Source organism: Pistacia vera, unplaced genomic scaffold (assembly GCF_008641045.1).
Source record: "Pistacia vera cultivar Batoury unplaced genomic scaffold, PisVer_v2 Contig970, whole genome shotgun sequence".
Taxonomy (NCBI): domain Eukaryota; kingdom Viridiplantae; phylum Streptophyta; class Magnoliopsida; order Sapindales; family Anacardiaceae; genus Pistacia; species Pistacia vera.
The window spans coordinates 823576-840078 of NW_022196857.1; positions in this window are offsets into that span (position 1 = coordinate 823576).

The window sequence follows — 16503 nt, forward strand, 5'->3', positions numbered from 1 at the left end:
TGGAATTTGTGGAGTTATTAAAATTCACTTTGGCAGGAACCAAAGACTACATAATGTTAGGGGTGTGGAAATCCAAGTAACTGGACCAGATTACCAATATTTTGAACCAAATCGGTTTTTCCGTTCAAGAGATAATCTAAACTGAAATAGGACCAAATTATCTCTTGAACCGGTTACTAACCGAACCGATAATTTGGTTTGGTTACTAGTTAACCAATTTATGAACCGGTCTTATAAAACAATCCCCATTACCCCATTATTTTGAGGGTTCACGATGTCAAACTACCCTCCCCAACTTCCTCGCACCGTCAAACCACCAAGACTCCACCTTCCACCCCATCAACTCATATATAATCGTGATATCTGAACTTTTTTGGATAGAGTAACCTTTCTAGAGAGAGAAAAAGAAGAAGATAGGTGAATAAAAAAGCTTGCGAAACTTAGAAAGTTGAAGAGATTAATCAAAGAATTTAATCTTATCAAACGAATGCTATTGGGTGTGGAGGTTGTTGTCGAATGAGATGGAGAGACCACTTGGAAAAAGAATAAAGCCAATTGTGATTGGGAGATGAATTGGGAAAAAAAAAATCGGTCCAGTAGCTACGACTACGGTGGAAAGTTGATTTAGGAAAACCAATAATACTAGCCTCACAAACATCTCTCACTAACACCTCTCACTAACCTCATGTGGCAGCTCGCAATTGGCTTAGTCAGGCAAGACCCAGTGTTGGACAGGTGGGACCCATGCGAGCTGATCAATTGCAAGCTGACACGTGGCATTTGTGAGAGAAAGTTAGTGAGAAGTGTTTGTGAGTGTAGTGTTACTCTTAGGAAAACAAGTACCCTAACTCAAAATAGGAGGCAAAAGGGTGCTTGTAATTGTAGGAGAAGAAGCAATAGATATAAGTGGGGACCGACAGGGGAATGTGAGAGGTGGTGTGGTATCTAAAAACGTGAGGACTAAAGAGTGAATGAGTGTTTTAATTTTTAATTAAAAATGGTGAGAGTTCCAAGGAATTAAATGCAAAGCAAGCGTGCATCCCTGTTTGTTAGTTTTTTTAATTTCTTATTTTTTAACTCTCTCACTCTTCATCTTCCTCTGGTTTTAGTTTTAAATTTTTGGAAAAACTGGTTTTGGTTAACTGGTTCAAAATTACAATTGAATCGTTAACTGAACCAGTTTTTCGGTTTTCTCTATTTTAAAACCTGAAATCGAACCAATTGCTTTGAAAAACTGGTTTTCGAACCAGTTTCGATTTTGTTTTTGCAGCCCTACATAATGTCATCTCTTACACACTGCCAACCACCAATATACAGCCTCCATACTCCATATTCATGTCTAGCCCAATAGTCATGTATCATCAAGTCAACAAAATCTAACATTGTTAACCTACCAAAATATTAGTTTCCCCAAACAGTATGGAAAAAAAGAAATTCCTTGTATCAAGAGAAACATCATACAAAAAAACAAAATCATTTTCACAAAAGCCATCAAATTTAGATCTTATCCCCTCTTAAGGTTGTTCTTCACTTCAAACTCTTCTTCTTCGCAGCCAAGTTCTCTTGAAAATTTAAGGTCTTAGCTGCATTTAAAAGTGTTATGCCTAAAAAATAAGGCTGACAAGCACTAATAAGAGTTCTAGAAGGCTTTGCACCGTCTAGAGTCTGCCACGTCTCCCAAGAAAAAAGAATATAGTTGTTAACAACCCAGTCGACTCAAGTTTTGTCTGTGAATGAATTTGGTTCGCTCACCTGTCCAAGCTCTATTTAATTTAAGGATATTTCTTTGGTTCTCAGCCAAAGGGATGTCAAGAAGGATTTGCACAGCACTAACCCACTTGCAAATATATAATCATTACCTTAGGCTCAGCGGGTATAAATAGGCAGCTCCCCCTCACAAAATCGAGATCAGACACTCTGAATTCAACAAAGAAAATAACAAAGACACACCATGGGAAAGAGACTAGCTTGATATTCCTAAGAACACTTAGAACACCAAGCATCTGTGACTTAGATCGCAGTTCGCGACCTCTTCTAATCTTGGCTAAATAACCAAGAACTCACTACTATAAAAGAAAACAATGGATGTAGGATTCGTTTTAAGCATCCGAACCACTATAAAACTCTTATTGTCTAATTTACTTTACGTCTTTGCATGCTACTGTAGGAACAATACTTTATTTAATTCTCACAATCATTCACGTGTGATTTCTAGGACTTTCACGTGTGATTTCTAGAACTTTCATAGCACTTTACACGTGCGAGTTCGTTGGTGTCAAAATCAAGCATCAATAAAAAGCATGTCCATTCCACCTCAACCTCCATCTAATTCCTTCTCACTTTTCGCAATCAGTTCCTTTTCAAGATTTTCATATGGTGATATATCCTCTCTACTTTTCTATTTCTGTCCATTTTCATATGCCTTTATACTGTTGTCTCTTTTCTTTTTCTTTTTATTTTCATATACCTCTTTTACCTTGCGTATTTCTTTGAAGTCTTGCTTCACCATTTCTGCAAAACCATCCACGCTTAGGAATTGAACTGTGTGGTGGTTCCATACAATAGATATGCTATGCATGATCACAAGCTTCACATAAAGCAATTTTGTCATCATCTTTATCAATAAAGTAGCCTCAACATAGACACGAAGGGCAGAGCCAATGGGACCCATACGATTTTGTTTGCTTTGGTGTTAAACACCTATCATGATAAAGCTTATAGGGGTAGTAATCGTGGTCACAGTATTGAAACTCATCACACGTTGCTACCCTGACTCCATAAATTCAAATTGGACCTTTATTTGGAAGAGACAAAGTTTGATTGCATCAAACATTATAATATGGATATCTTTGAGCATTGGAAGAGCAATTGTGATTGTTATCCGACCACGATGGTGTAACACCCAACATTGAGGTACATGATTTAAATTATGTTGTATAGCCCTCAGTTAAATTTTGTTAGAATTATTTTAAGAGAATATGAAGAAAATGCCTTAAATTTGCATTAAGGGTAAAATAGTCTTTTCACTCAAAACTAGTTGATTTTGTGGGGAGTGAAAAGAGATAGAAAATCATAGAGAATTCAATAAAAGTGAAGGCATTTTGGTAATTGACTAAGGGACAAAGATGGAATTGCTTTCTAAGGGACAAAGATGGAATTTCTAGGAAAGAGTAAGGGCAAAATGGGAAAGTGAGTTTATAAACTAAAATGTTAAGGGTTTGAAACCCTTATTTCGTTCATACCACCCCCACACTCCTCCTCCTTTTTCTCTCAAATTTTCATTCACTTTTCCAAGGAATTTGAGGGCTTTTGAGTAGATTTTCATAGGGTTTTGATTCAAGGCATCAAAAGGTAAGGATTCATACTCTTTATCTATGATTTATTTGTGTAAAGGTTGAGTTCTTATGAAGTTTATGCTTAGGGTTAAGAGAAGATTGGAATCCAACAAGAGTAGAGAGTTTAGGAGAGACTACTCAAGCACAAGGTAAGTAAATTCCACTCAAAATCCAACTCAAGCTAAAATTTAAGAATTCAAGTGAGTAGAGATTTATTTTAAATATGCATATGTTGTGATTATTGAGAAATTGAGATGAGATGTATGATGTATTATGCTTATTGTTGGATATATTTGAATATGAGAAGTATATGTGATGATTTGATGATGGGTTGAAATTGGAAGAATTGGAGAAATTTTTTTGGGAGTGTGTTTGCCATGTAGGTATGTGATGCTACAAGAGAGTTTTTCTCTCATTTTGGATGGTTTGAGAAATAAATAAAATGATAATTGAATTAGGGTTTGTTTGTGCACAACTAATGTTTGATGAAATGCCTAAGTGAAAACATGTTACCAAACTGCCCTGTCACAGTCGTGACTTTCTAAGTGATTTTTGGGCATCTTACAGATTGAACTGGGTTTAGACCAAAACATAAAAGTTGTAGCCCTGTCTCTAAGCTTTAAAACGAGACTAAAACCGTATCAATCCGATATGTATAACTCAAGTTATGTCTTCTTGAGTGTGACCTGTGCAGAATGACTATCTTGATGCAATATTGCATTTGTGCATTTCATAAGTGCATTAAGTAAGAAACTTTAAGCATGAACCATCCTTATGCATTAATTGTGCATTGAGAAGTAGTTTGAGAAAGAGTAGAGAACTTTGTGAATGGGCTACTCTAAAAGTAAAGAGAATGAGAAAAATCTAAGAATGGGTTGGTGCTTTGTGAACTCCACCCGGAAGTCACGAAGAGTGGGTTGGTGCTTTGTGAACTCCACCCGGCCGTGCCTCCGGTAAGATGAGGCCGTGACATTCAAGTGAGAAAGAATGAGAAAATATGAGAAAGAAGAGAGGAACAGAATGAGTAGAAGTCACAAAGAGTGGGTGGGTGCTTTGTGATCTCTACTCAGCCGTGCCTCCGGTAAGATAAGGCTGTGACATACAACAGAAAGTTAATAGAAAAGAGAGTTATGTGAAAGAGAAACAAAAAAAGAAAATAAATGAGAGGAGAAGAGTGTAAGGAAATAAATAAGAGAAAGAGTTACGGGGATAGACGAGTAGAGGATTTACTTACTGAGCATTATTTTGTGCTCACCCCGTTGTTTATCTTTGTGTTTGCAGGATCTAGGTGAGGACGCGGTCGGATGGGCGTTGGCAAGTGAGGAGCAATAGCTACACTGTCCACTGTTTTTGATAACTTTTACAAATGATACCTTACTTTGTGTAAAGAATGATTATATGTATTAAAAGAAAATTTCGGGCCTATTTACTTTTGCTAATATAAATGCATTTTACTTTATGTATTTCTATGAGTAACCTAGTATGAAGCAGTTATTACAGATGGCTCATGAGACCATGAGTATACCAATAACATTCGTTGTTTCGGGGTCCACTTTTAGTATTGGCAGTAAAGTGCTCAACAAATTTCGAAGCTCACTTTGTCTAGAAAATGCAGAACTTTGATATGCACTCGAACTTGGCTATATGGATATGAACATAAAGGTAAAATATTAACATAATATTTCATATGTTTTATTATTTACATTTATTAATATTTATAGTTGATAATTGAAGTAATGATGTGAATGATGATCTTCATGTGCCATTAACTAATCCGGGGATTGCGGAATCAAGAGACTCTACTATCACCCCCATCTGGAATGAACATGAGCTGACCAAGAATATCTTTAGTTGAAAAATGTCAAGTTAAATTTATGTTATGTTTTTGTATTTGTGTTATTGACTTATTGTGTTTGGCATTTGTTTTTGTGTATTAGTGTTTATGTATTTGTTTTTGTTGGTCTTAAATTAATGAGAATCTGAGTTGGTTGTGAACTTTTGTGGTGAATTTAATTGAATTTGGAGTAGTTGATTGTGGTGGTGTAACTATAAAATATTAAACTTGCAGAAATTATGGGGGTGTAATTGCAAGAATTGAAAACTAGAATGAATAATGCGGGTACTCGTGGGTCCACCCGTATTCGCATAGGGTAGGGTGCGGGTCCAAAGTTTTGGGCCCGTACTTGTGAGACTTGCACCCGTTAGGACCAGATTCATACACAGCCCACCCACCCACCCACCCATTTTTCTAGGTGTAATTATGATTGATAAAGACAAATTAACGAGAAAAATAAATGCCTATACAATATGATTTTTCTCAATATCATTATTGTGTGTGATTTTTCCACCAAGCTTGGATTATTACGAGGTTATAGCCCGATCCAGAACCAGCTCAACACTACCGATTGTCCGACCCAACATAAGCTCGTTGAGTTATAAGTTCGACCTAGCACAAGCTAGGTCGTAACCAATCCTTGTAGTCGTTCAACTAACTCATAGATAAGTTCAAATCCCGGATATCTCGAGAAGGATTAGATCGACCACAATTTTTGTGCAATCACAGTGCCAATCATGAGAATATCGGAGTTGCATTTTGAACTTAATTGTAATCCCATTATTTTCGCTCTTTCCTTTATACAAACTCCATATCTAACCACCCCCCCCCCCCCCCCCCTCTTTTAACGATGACAAAAGGGGTTAGAAAACATTTCTAGGATTGTCATTGTAAGCTCTCATAGTAAATATAAAAACAGTGGACGTAGGCTCAAGAGTTCATCTCGCCAAACCACTTTAAAAATCTCTTTGTCATTTACTTTACTGCATTTTATTATTTACTCACTATTGGTTACCCGTAATGATGCACACATCAGTTCCGATCTCGTTAAGGCTGATTGGATCATTATAGTTGGTGCAAAATCTTGTATCAACATTTTGGCGCTAGGAGAAAGGCCTCCGCCAAAATCTCACAAATTCTGGCAAACAGCCTCAATGATTTAATCAGTCTAGGCCCACAATGGTGCGTACAAGATTGAAAAACACCACCGAAAACCACGACAATGTGGAGACACCTACCAAGAGGTGCAACAAGACACCGTTGGGCATCGACCACCAGTGCTGCCGGCTCAACAGACCGAGTAGGGACGTCAAACCCCAAGAACAGTCAACTGGTGAAAATGATCAGAACAATGGTTACATAGGTGATGCAATAGAATGTGGCTGAGTTGAGAAATTGGCAACCAACCACACAAAAACTTGACCAGCCATGCTTCACCGATATCACCCCATAGGTCAGAATTCGGCTAGTGATTAGTTTGGCTCATCGGAACCAAGGGGCGACCGACACCCCTGATGTCACAAAGTACATTCTGCTCACGACCGTAAGTCCTACAAGCAAAATAACCCTAGGAGGCGACTAGGAAAACAACCAATGGGGCAAAGTGAAGGTAATGGTCGCCCACGAGAAGCTCAACCTACTCGACGATATCCCTAACATCAGCGTGCCAGTCTTAACCTATGCCCAAGGCAAGCTCACGAGACGAGTCATGTGCACCAATCTGGCGACGATAGACATTATGTTTATATTTATAACCGACGTCACGAGCAACGCACTTATGAGCATGATAACACCTATCAACCTAGCCATCATGACTCAACTTCGCGCATCAATGGGCATAATGGAGGGGGCTCACAAGCAACAGACTTAAGAACTCACCTGCTTGAGGTAAGGCTGAACAAAGCCAGCCAGGGCAATCACAATGAAGACTTAGATCGGGTGTAAAAAATGCTCGACGACCTAAGAGCCTGCCAGAACAATGCAGTGGAAGAAATAGTGAGCTCTCCCTTCACAGAGGAAGTTCTCCAGGCCCCGCTCCTACAAGGGTTTAGGGCGCCTGAAAGTAAGTTCGATGGGAAAAGATATCCTAGAGACCACCTCGACACTTTCAATGACTTGATGGAGCTACATTAGGTCTGTGACTTGGCAAAGTGTCACTGCTTCTTGGTCATATTGGTAGGGGATGTCAAGAGATGATACAAAAGACTTAAGGCAAACTCCATCAGTTCTTGACAACAATTCTTCTTACTATACTTGCAACAATGCCAAGTGAGGAGACAGTTCGCAATGTTGCTCAACTATTTGAGCAACATTCATAAGGAAAGAGATGAAACACTGACCTCGTATTTAACGAGGTTCAGTTCCAAAATGAGCAAGCAAAGGTCATGAACACGCCCGAAGAGTCAATCCAGACTTTGCTAATTGCAGGCATCAAGCCGTAAACGGAGCTGTGGAAAGAGCTCCAAAGTGAGGATCAAGTGAGCCTAGCAAAGTTTTACCAAATGGCTGCAAAACACCAGCATGTAGAAAGCTCACTAGAAGCCCTAGCCAGAAGCTCGTTGCAAAAAGCCCCGGACAGGAGACAAGATCGCTCATCAGATAAGCGAAGGGGCCAAGACTGCAATGATAGGGACCGAAACAAGTCCCAAAAAACAGAGAATAGATAACCACGGGGACAAGCAGCTATTCTCGCGATACATAGAATACACTCCCCTCATGTAAGACATAGCCCACATATACGAAGTCTCCCATGAAGCAAAAAGACTATTCTACTCCAAAAAGAATGAGGGGGGCTTCAGGTAGAAGAGATCGATAAAAATATTGTCGATACCACTAGGACATCGTGCACAATACCAATGAGTGTCGGGCCTTAAAAGATGTCATCGAGGACCTAATACGAAAGGGTCACCTAAAGGAATTTGTTGAGGATGCACTAGCTCGCGAAAATGTTAGCGAGCAAAATAACCAAGTCCAGCAAGCCGCGGCCAACACCAACAATGAAGTCTTGGTAGGCATGATCTACGGGAGGTCAAACATGGCGGGGAGCTCAAAACATGTTTGCGAGCAATATGCTCGAGGGGCTAGAACAGACTTGGTCCTCGGGTAATTAGTTGTGAATAGAAGCCGCCAAAATGGCCCAGACAAGAGAGCGAGGTGGTAGGATTCATAATCAAAGAATGTGAAGAATCCCCTCGCCATAATCATGATATGATCGAAATCGCAGCTCGGATCGGTAATGCTAGAGTACTGAGGGTGATGGTCGATAATGAAAGTACAGCGAATCTCATTTTCTTGGGAGCTTTCTGAGAAATGAGGTTCATAGAAAGAGAGTTGATGGCGTGTCCATTGCCACTCTATGGATTCACCGAGAACAGCTTGGTCCCCAAGGGAATGATCGACCTTTCTATGACTCTAGGGGTAAAGCTTAAAATCAAGACGATGATGGCTGAATTCTTAGCTGTAGACTACCCAACCATATACAATGTCATCCTTGGAAGACCGATCTTGGATGATTTGAGTGCAGTCACTTTAATGCGCTGCCAAGCAATGAGGTTCCCAACTCCTAGGGGAGTTGCGACGATCAAAAGCTGTAGAAAAGAATCTCAAGAATGTTATAATCGGGCTATCAATGCTACATAAAATGGTCGCTCCCGAGGGCAATAGTCATCACAGAATCTAAGCCATACCCTGGACTTCTCGAGGACACCATAGCTCCTTACATCCATAAAAAAGAACCCGTAGTAGGGCCAACATAAGAGTTGCAAGAAATATCCATCAGCGAGGAAGATCCAACTCGCATATTGAAGGTAGGCAACAGTTTAAGCAAAGAAATGGTTGATAATCTGGTGGGGTTTCTAAAGAAAAACCTCTATGTGTTCACATGGGTCCATATAGATATAGTGGGGATCAACCCCAAGGTAATGTGCCACAGATTGAACATCAACCCAACAGCTCGACCAATAGGACAGAAGAGAAGGTCTATGGATGCAGAGCACTTTAAATCACTTAAAGGTGAAGTTGAAAAACTCTTGAACATCAACTTCATCGAAGAAGTGAAATACCCAGACTAGCTCACCAACCCAGTCCTGATTAAGAAGTCGAATGGCAAGTGGCAGACTTGTGTCGATTTCATAGATTTAAATAAAACATATCCCAAGGATAACTTTCCACTGCCCTAGATCAACCAGTTAGTGGATGCGACAACTGGAAACGTACTACTAAGCTTTATGGATGCATACTCGGATATAACCAAATCCTGATGTATCAACCCGATGAAGAGCATACCTCCTTTATTACTGACCAGGGGATTTATTATTACAGGGTTATGTTGTTTGGCCTGAAGAATGCTGGGGCGACCTACTAGCACTTGATGAACAAGATGTTCGTCGGCCAAATTGGCAAAATTATGGAGGTGTACATCGATGACATGCTCGTCAAGTCAAAGGTCATCAAAAGCCACATTGGGCACCTTAGGGAAATGTTTGATATCCTCAAAAAATATAGAATGAAACTCAACCCTTTGAAGTGTGCTTTCGGAGTAAGCTCGAGAAAGTTCCTAGGGTTCCTTGTAAATCAGCGAGGTGTTGAAGCCAACCCAGAGAAGATTTAAGCTCTTCTAGACATGAAAATACCGACCAGCATAAGGCAGGTACAGAGCTTGACAGGATGTGTGGCCGCACTTAGCAGGTTTGTTTCTCTAGCCACAAACATGTGCATACCATTCTTTAAGACCTTGAAGGGGAAAAAGGGTTTCAAGTGGACGGAGGAGTGCGAGAAAGCTTTCCAGGAACTGAAGAAACATCTGGGATAACCTCTTTTATTATCAAAGCTCGTCCAGGGTGAGCCACTACTATTATATTTATCTGTATCAAAGTCCGCCATCAGCACTGCTTTGGTACACGAAGAAGGGGGAGTGTAGTGGCCGATGTACTATGTGAGCAAAAGGCTGCTCGGCGCGGAGACAAGATACCCCGAAATGGAGAAGCTTGCCTATGCCCTTCTCATTGCCACTAGGAAGCTGTGACCTTATTTCCAGGCGCACTCCATTCATATGCTAACAAAATTTCCATTGAGGAACATAATGCAAAAGCCCGAAGCATCGGGTAGATTGATCTAATGGATAATGGAAATGAGTCAGCATGATATCAAGTACATCGCGAGAACGACAATCAAAGGTCAAGCTTTGGCAGACTTCATATTGGAATTCTCTTATCAGCCAAAAACGGAAATAAGCTTGCCAAGGGCAATCACCTCAAGAGAAAACGAATAGTAAAAGCCAAAGCTCGACGACCTATAGCAGTGGACTTTATATGTAGATGGGTCCTCAAATGAGAAAAGGGCGGGAGCGAGGCTTTTACTCAAAAGTTTCGAAGGAAACCCGGTCAGAGCCGTAATAAGGTTCGGGTTTGCCACCTCCAACAATGAAGTTGAGTACAAGGTGTTGCTCATGGGGATCCATCTCACCAAAGAAATGGGGACAGAGTCCACCAAGATTTATGGTGATTCCTAGCTTGTAGTCTACCAGATTACCGGGTAGTATCAGGCGAAGGAGGACAGAATGGCTTCCTACCTCCAGTTGGTAAAGTCCGAGCTTGAGCAGTTTAAATCCTTCATAGTTCTTTAGATCCCAAGGGAAATGAATTCAGTAGCTGATGCTCTAGCCCGCCTAGCCTCTACAATGAGCCAAGAGAAAACTAATTTGATACCTGTTAAGTTCCTCCCAAGTCCAAGCATCTCTACTCCACAAAGATCAGTCTTAGCAACAAGTCGGAGACATAGTTGGATGGACACAATTATTGTCTACCTAAGGGATGGAACATTATGTTAGTGTATGCCCTAAAAACCATTTGTGTTGTTGGTTTCAGATCATTTTGTCTTTTATCAATATATCATAAATAATAGAAGAAATAGTTCTTCAATTCATATATATAATTTGCTTCCTTTATTCAGTCATGCATTTAAAATAAATTATGTATATGAATTGTCTAGATGATTCATTTAATCGATAAATGAATTTATCAAAAGGTTCCATACAGAAGCAATATAATTTAGGCAACTATGTTGTATAGTAGGCATACTAGATGCTTCCGCAAGATATCATGAGTTGATAAAAGTACGGATGACGATGATAGTCATGTCACTGGGGCATTAGTATGGATTAGCGGTTGGTGAACTATTTTTTGAACATGACCGAATAATGACAAATCACTTGGAAAAACATGTAGTCAATGATTTATTGTTTGGTTATATCAGTGTACGATGTAGTCCTTTGACCTGAGACATTGTGGTCGGATCTGATACGAATACGTATGGTTCATATGGTGTATAAGTATGAGACTAGTCATGTTTCGTATGATAAAGCCTATTTGGTCATGCGTTGTTCATATGTGGAAACGAATGATGGTCAAGACGGGATCTATTGACTCGAAAATATAAGATCCTGAGTACCGCTGACTCCATCTGGATCCGGGTTCCTATATAAATGTTGATAAATGTCAGAAATCAAAATCTATGTCTAGAGTCTATTATTAGTCATACAAAAGTAAGTTCGTGATGACAAGTTCCCAACATATGGATCGACGATTCGGTAGAAGATTGAGTTTAGGATTTTGACGTTCCATGAATCCGTACTCGATCAGGATATTTCAATGGAGGGACTTTACTTGTATGGTACATATGATCTGAAAAGGTTTCAATGAAATATTTCTTCATCATGGTTTACAGACTATAACACATTGCTAGATGTTTACCATAGTCGTGGGCCTTCGGACAAGTTTTCAAATTAATTTGAAACCAGCTCATGACTAATCCACGGTGGATCTACATGGTCACACCAATAGCCTTGAGAGGTTAGAGAAGGATAAGAGAGAGAAATGATTATCCGAATAGGGCTAGCACTTTCCAAGGGTAATGACAGAATTTCTATGGTAATTGTTACATAGAAAATTATTTGTGAATTTTAAAGGTTAAAATGGTCAAGCAATAATTAATTGTATTTAATTATTATATCTTAAAGCGTTAAGATAAATGAGATGAACTAAATTAACCTTTTAATAGTTAAATGGTAAAAGGGTAAACTTACGGGTTGTTAATGTAAACTAGTGTAGTTTACATGGGCCCTTGAATAATATTGATGATTCAAAGGCCAAAGTAATAAATGTTTGGACTTCTTTTAGAATAAGATTTTATTAGGGCATACAAGTGAAAAGAAGGAATTACAAAATGACCCATGTATATATAAATGCAAATGGTTGCATTTTAGGTCAAGTTGTTCATTGTTCACTCAAAAGAAAAACATAAGCTCTCTCTTAGGTTCGGCTAACCTCTCTTTCTCTCAAGGTGGTGTTAGAGTGTGGAGCATTCATAGCTTTGAATATTAGCTTCATCAAACCTAAGCTTTAAGGAGAAGGTATAATGTTAATTTATGCTTTATTTAAAGTTTTGAATCCTATAATCTATATCTTAGCTTGCATGTCTTGTTTACATGCTTTCCATCATTTTTCCGCCACCTCTTCATGGTTTTTCCCATTACCTGAAGGGAGAAATGAAGCCAGAATACTCTGAGCAAAATCAGCTCGATACACGCTCATCAATGACAAGTTGTATAAGCGTAGGTTCAATTCACCATTATTATGATGTGTTGACCATGAGGATGCAGACTATGTTCTGAGAGAGATCTATGAGGGCATTTGTGGGAACCATGCAGGAGACAAATCTCTAGCATACAAAGTACTTCGTCAGGGTTATTCCTGGCCAATAGTTTTTGACGATGCAGCAGACTATGTGCGCAGATGCGACTAGTTCGCAGATGTTCTGCAAGCTCTTCCTCAAGAGTTAATTGCTTTGACAAGCCCTTGGCCTTTTATAATGTAGGCATTGACCTGATAGGCCCTTTGCCTTAAGGAAAATGGGGCGTTAAGTTTGCAATGGTTGTTGTGGACTACTTCATCAAGTGGGTAGAAGTCAAACCTTTAGCTACCATCATGGTGAACAAGCTAAGGGATTTTGTCTACAAAAACATCATTTGTAGGTTTGGAATCCCCCACATTATAATAACCAACAACGAAAAACAGTTCTATAGTGAAGACTTTAAATCTTTTTGCGAACGGCTTGGTATTAAAAAGAGTTTCGCTATTGTTTATCGGCCTCAAGCCAACGGTCAAGTAGAGGCTATAAACAAAGTTATCAAGCACACCATTAAGAAAAAGCTCGACACCCTGAAGGGAAGATAGGCCGAAGAATTACCCGAGGCCTTGTGGTCTTTCAGAACAACAGCCAAAAAATTGACAAGAGAAACCCCGTTCTCTCTATCATACAGGTGTGAAGCAATGGCCTCATTTGAAGTAGGGATTAGTTTGTTTCAAAGGGAAGTTTTCAACAAGGAAATAAATGAAGACCTTGTTCGCCTAAGGCTAGACCTAATCGAAGAGCATCGATCCAAGTCTTAGCTAAGGCTCGCTTCGTATCAACATCAAGCTAGGCAATACTTTAACACCAAAGTCAAGAACAGGCACTTTGAGGTGGGCGGCCTAGTCCTCAAAAAGGTTGTCCAGGGTACTCAAAACCCAAACTTGGGGGCACTTAGGCCCAAATGGGAAAGTCCATTTAGGATCTCCGAAAAGCTCGCACTAGAAACCTTCCACCTAGAACACCTCAACGGCGAAATAATATTGCGAGCCTGGAACGTCGAGCATCTGCGAAGGTATTACCAATAAGTAGCTTGGGTTCCACTTGTGTTTTATTTTCTTTCGATCAATTTTTGTAAGGTCGTTTACTGCCAAAATATTCTATCAATAAAAGAGGTACTATTCATAACTTTTCTTTGTTCGCCATTTTTATTTACTTGTTGTTTAGCATTTATCATTCATTGCTTCAAAAATTGTGACCTACACGATCGCATCTAAAAAACTCAGAGTCAAGAGTCAGAAAAAGGCAGCTTATCTCAATATGCCACGCCAAAATCCAACTCATTAAGGGTGAATACCCCAAATCGACAAAATTACACTTGAAAAAATTCAAGTAAAACACATCGAGGGAAATCGGTCATAAGCCCGCGACCAAAACTTGAGACAAACAATGAATCCAAAGTCGAAGTTGTCGCATATATTCAAGAAGTTCCTCAAAAAGTGAGCTATGCATAACTTGGAGCAAACTCGAATTTCTATGATAAGTCTGATTAGGACGATTGAAACGACTCTGTAGAAATAAATAAGTCAGATTAGGACGATTGAAAAAAAAATTGCTCGACAGAGACATGCAAAAATATCTTTCATTCATTATAAGGTCTGGTTACAAACTTAAAAAAAAAAAAAAAAAGATACAAAAGATTTTTCTTAAGTAGGTGGAGGAGAAGGGGCATCATCATCGGTCGGACCATGAAGCTCGTCACCGACTGGGATAGATGGTTCCTCGATGGTAGGAGTGACAACGGCCTCTTCGGGGTTGGGAGCTGGCATATCTTTCGGAGCCTCGCCCGAAGGAAGATCGGCAACAATAGGAGGAAGTGTAGCTAGAAGAGCCAGATCCTTGACCTCTTGCTTAAGGCCAGTCTCCTCTTTACCTTCCTCAACTTCTTCTTGGTCCCCAACATTAGGCACGAAATCATTTGAGTACACATAGGCTGTTCCCTGAGCTTTGGTCCTCATCTTGTCGACCTTTCTGATAAGCTCGCGGACTCGATTGAGGGGTGAGCTTCCTACAATTTTTGCACAAGGAAGATCGACGTCTCCCAAGTCCGATTGGTGGTGGCTTCATTTAGCTCCCTGATTTGAAGCCTATGCTACTTCGTCTCAACCTCGACATTTTTTCGGCCTTTCGCTTCCTAGACAAGGTCAACTGTGGCCTGTTTGAACTTTGTCTCCCAATCCAAGGTAGTTTTTTTGAATTGAGGAGAGCTTGAGTTTAGCTTATTATTAGCACCCTACTGCTATGTCAAACTCTTCTCAACCTCGGCCGCTTTGGCTTTAGCCTTTACCCGTGTAGCCTCGCTTACCTTAATTTTGTCAAGGAACTCCCTTTCCTTAACCCCAAAGGTCGCCATCTCTTCCCTAAGCCGCTCAAGCTCGGCCTATTTTGCCTTTTTCTCCTTCTTCGCAACCTATGCTCTAGCTAAGGCATCCTCTTTCACCATCTCTACTAGCTGCCATCCATGATGAGTGCCTCCAACGTGGGATAGCACTCATCATAGAGAAGCCTACTTGCCACAGCAGCCTAAAAAAAAAAGAGTGAAAGTCAGCAGAAATAATGACAGCATGTATAAAAGGAAGAAGGGAGTGAACTACAAGTCCCTTTATCATATAACTGCACACCCATGCCAGCATCTGGGCGGGAGATGAATCCCTAATACCCATGAAGGTTCGTGGGGTGATGTCGTCCTTGGCTGCTAAGGCCCTGATGCTGATATGATCAGGGAGTTGATCGATTAGTGCATCGACCGCAGCTCGAGCCGTCTCATCCATCTTTTTGCCTCCTTTCCGAGACGAGATGAATTTACTTCCCATGGTAGCAGTAACTTCGCCCGAGGGAATAGACTTCTTCTTGGCCAAGTCTTTAGCCACAGATTTCTTTGGGCCGCCAGCCTATCCGGCACCCTCCTTGCCCAAACTGGCCTGTTGCTCAACTATCTTCTACTTTCCCGAGCCCTCTTGAGGCTCGGACGATTTCTCCTTGCCTGCACCATCATATTGCTCGAGTGCTTTCCATTTCCCCAAGCCTCTAGTTGGCTCGAATGCTTTCATCACCAGGCTCTTTTAGGTTCAAGGGTACCTTTATGACCAATTGCCTTCGAGGCAGTCGCAGGCTTCTTCATACTTGGGCCTTCCTCAAGTTCACCCTTGCTTCTCTTCACGTTAGTGACATCAGTGGGCAGTTTCGTCAGCAGAGCAATCGACGATTTCTTGGCAACCCTGGAAGTTACCGCCTTTTTCTTAAGATCCTTCAGTTTCTCGGCCCACATTTCTGTAAAAAGAGAAGCAAGCAATAAGCGACCTACTTACACAAAAGGAAGAAGCGCGAGCAAGCGAACACTTTACCTTTCTCGAGAATGGTAAGGAATTTAGCGTTATCCTCGCAAAAGTCGTATGCCCTCAAGCCATGAAGCGAGATAATCTCATTAACGTTGTGCTCCTTGTTGGAAAGATCACTAAAGCGCTGAAGCCTCTGTAAGCTCGCTAAAGCGTTGAAGCCTTTGTAAGCTCGCTAAAGCATTGAAGCCTCTATAAGCTCGCTAAAGCGTTGAAGCCTCTGTAAGCTCGCTAAAGCGTTGAAGCCTCTATAAGCTCGCAGCAGGGAGAAAATTCTGCTCGATGTTAACTGCAAAGCAAAGAAGTTCAGTTA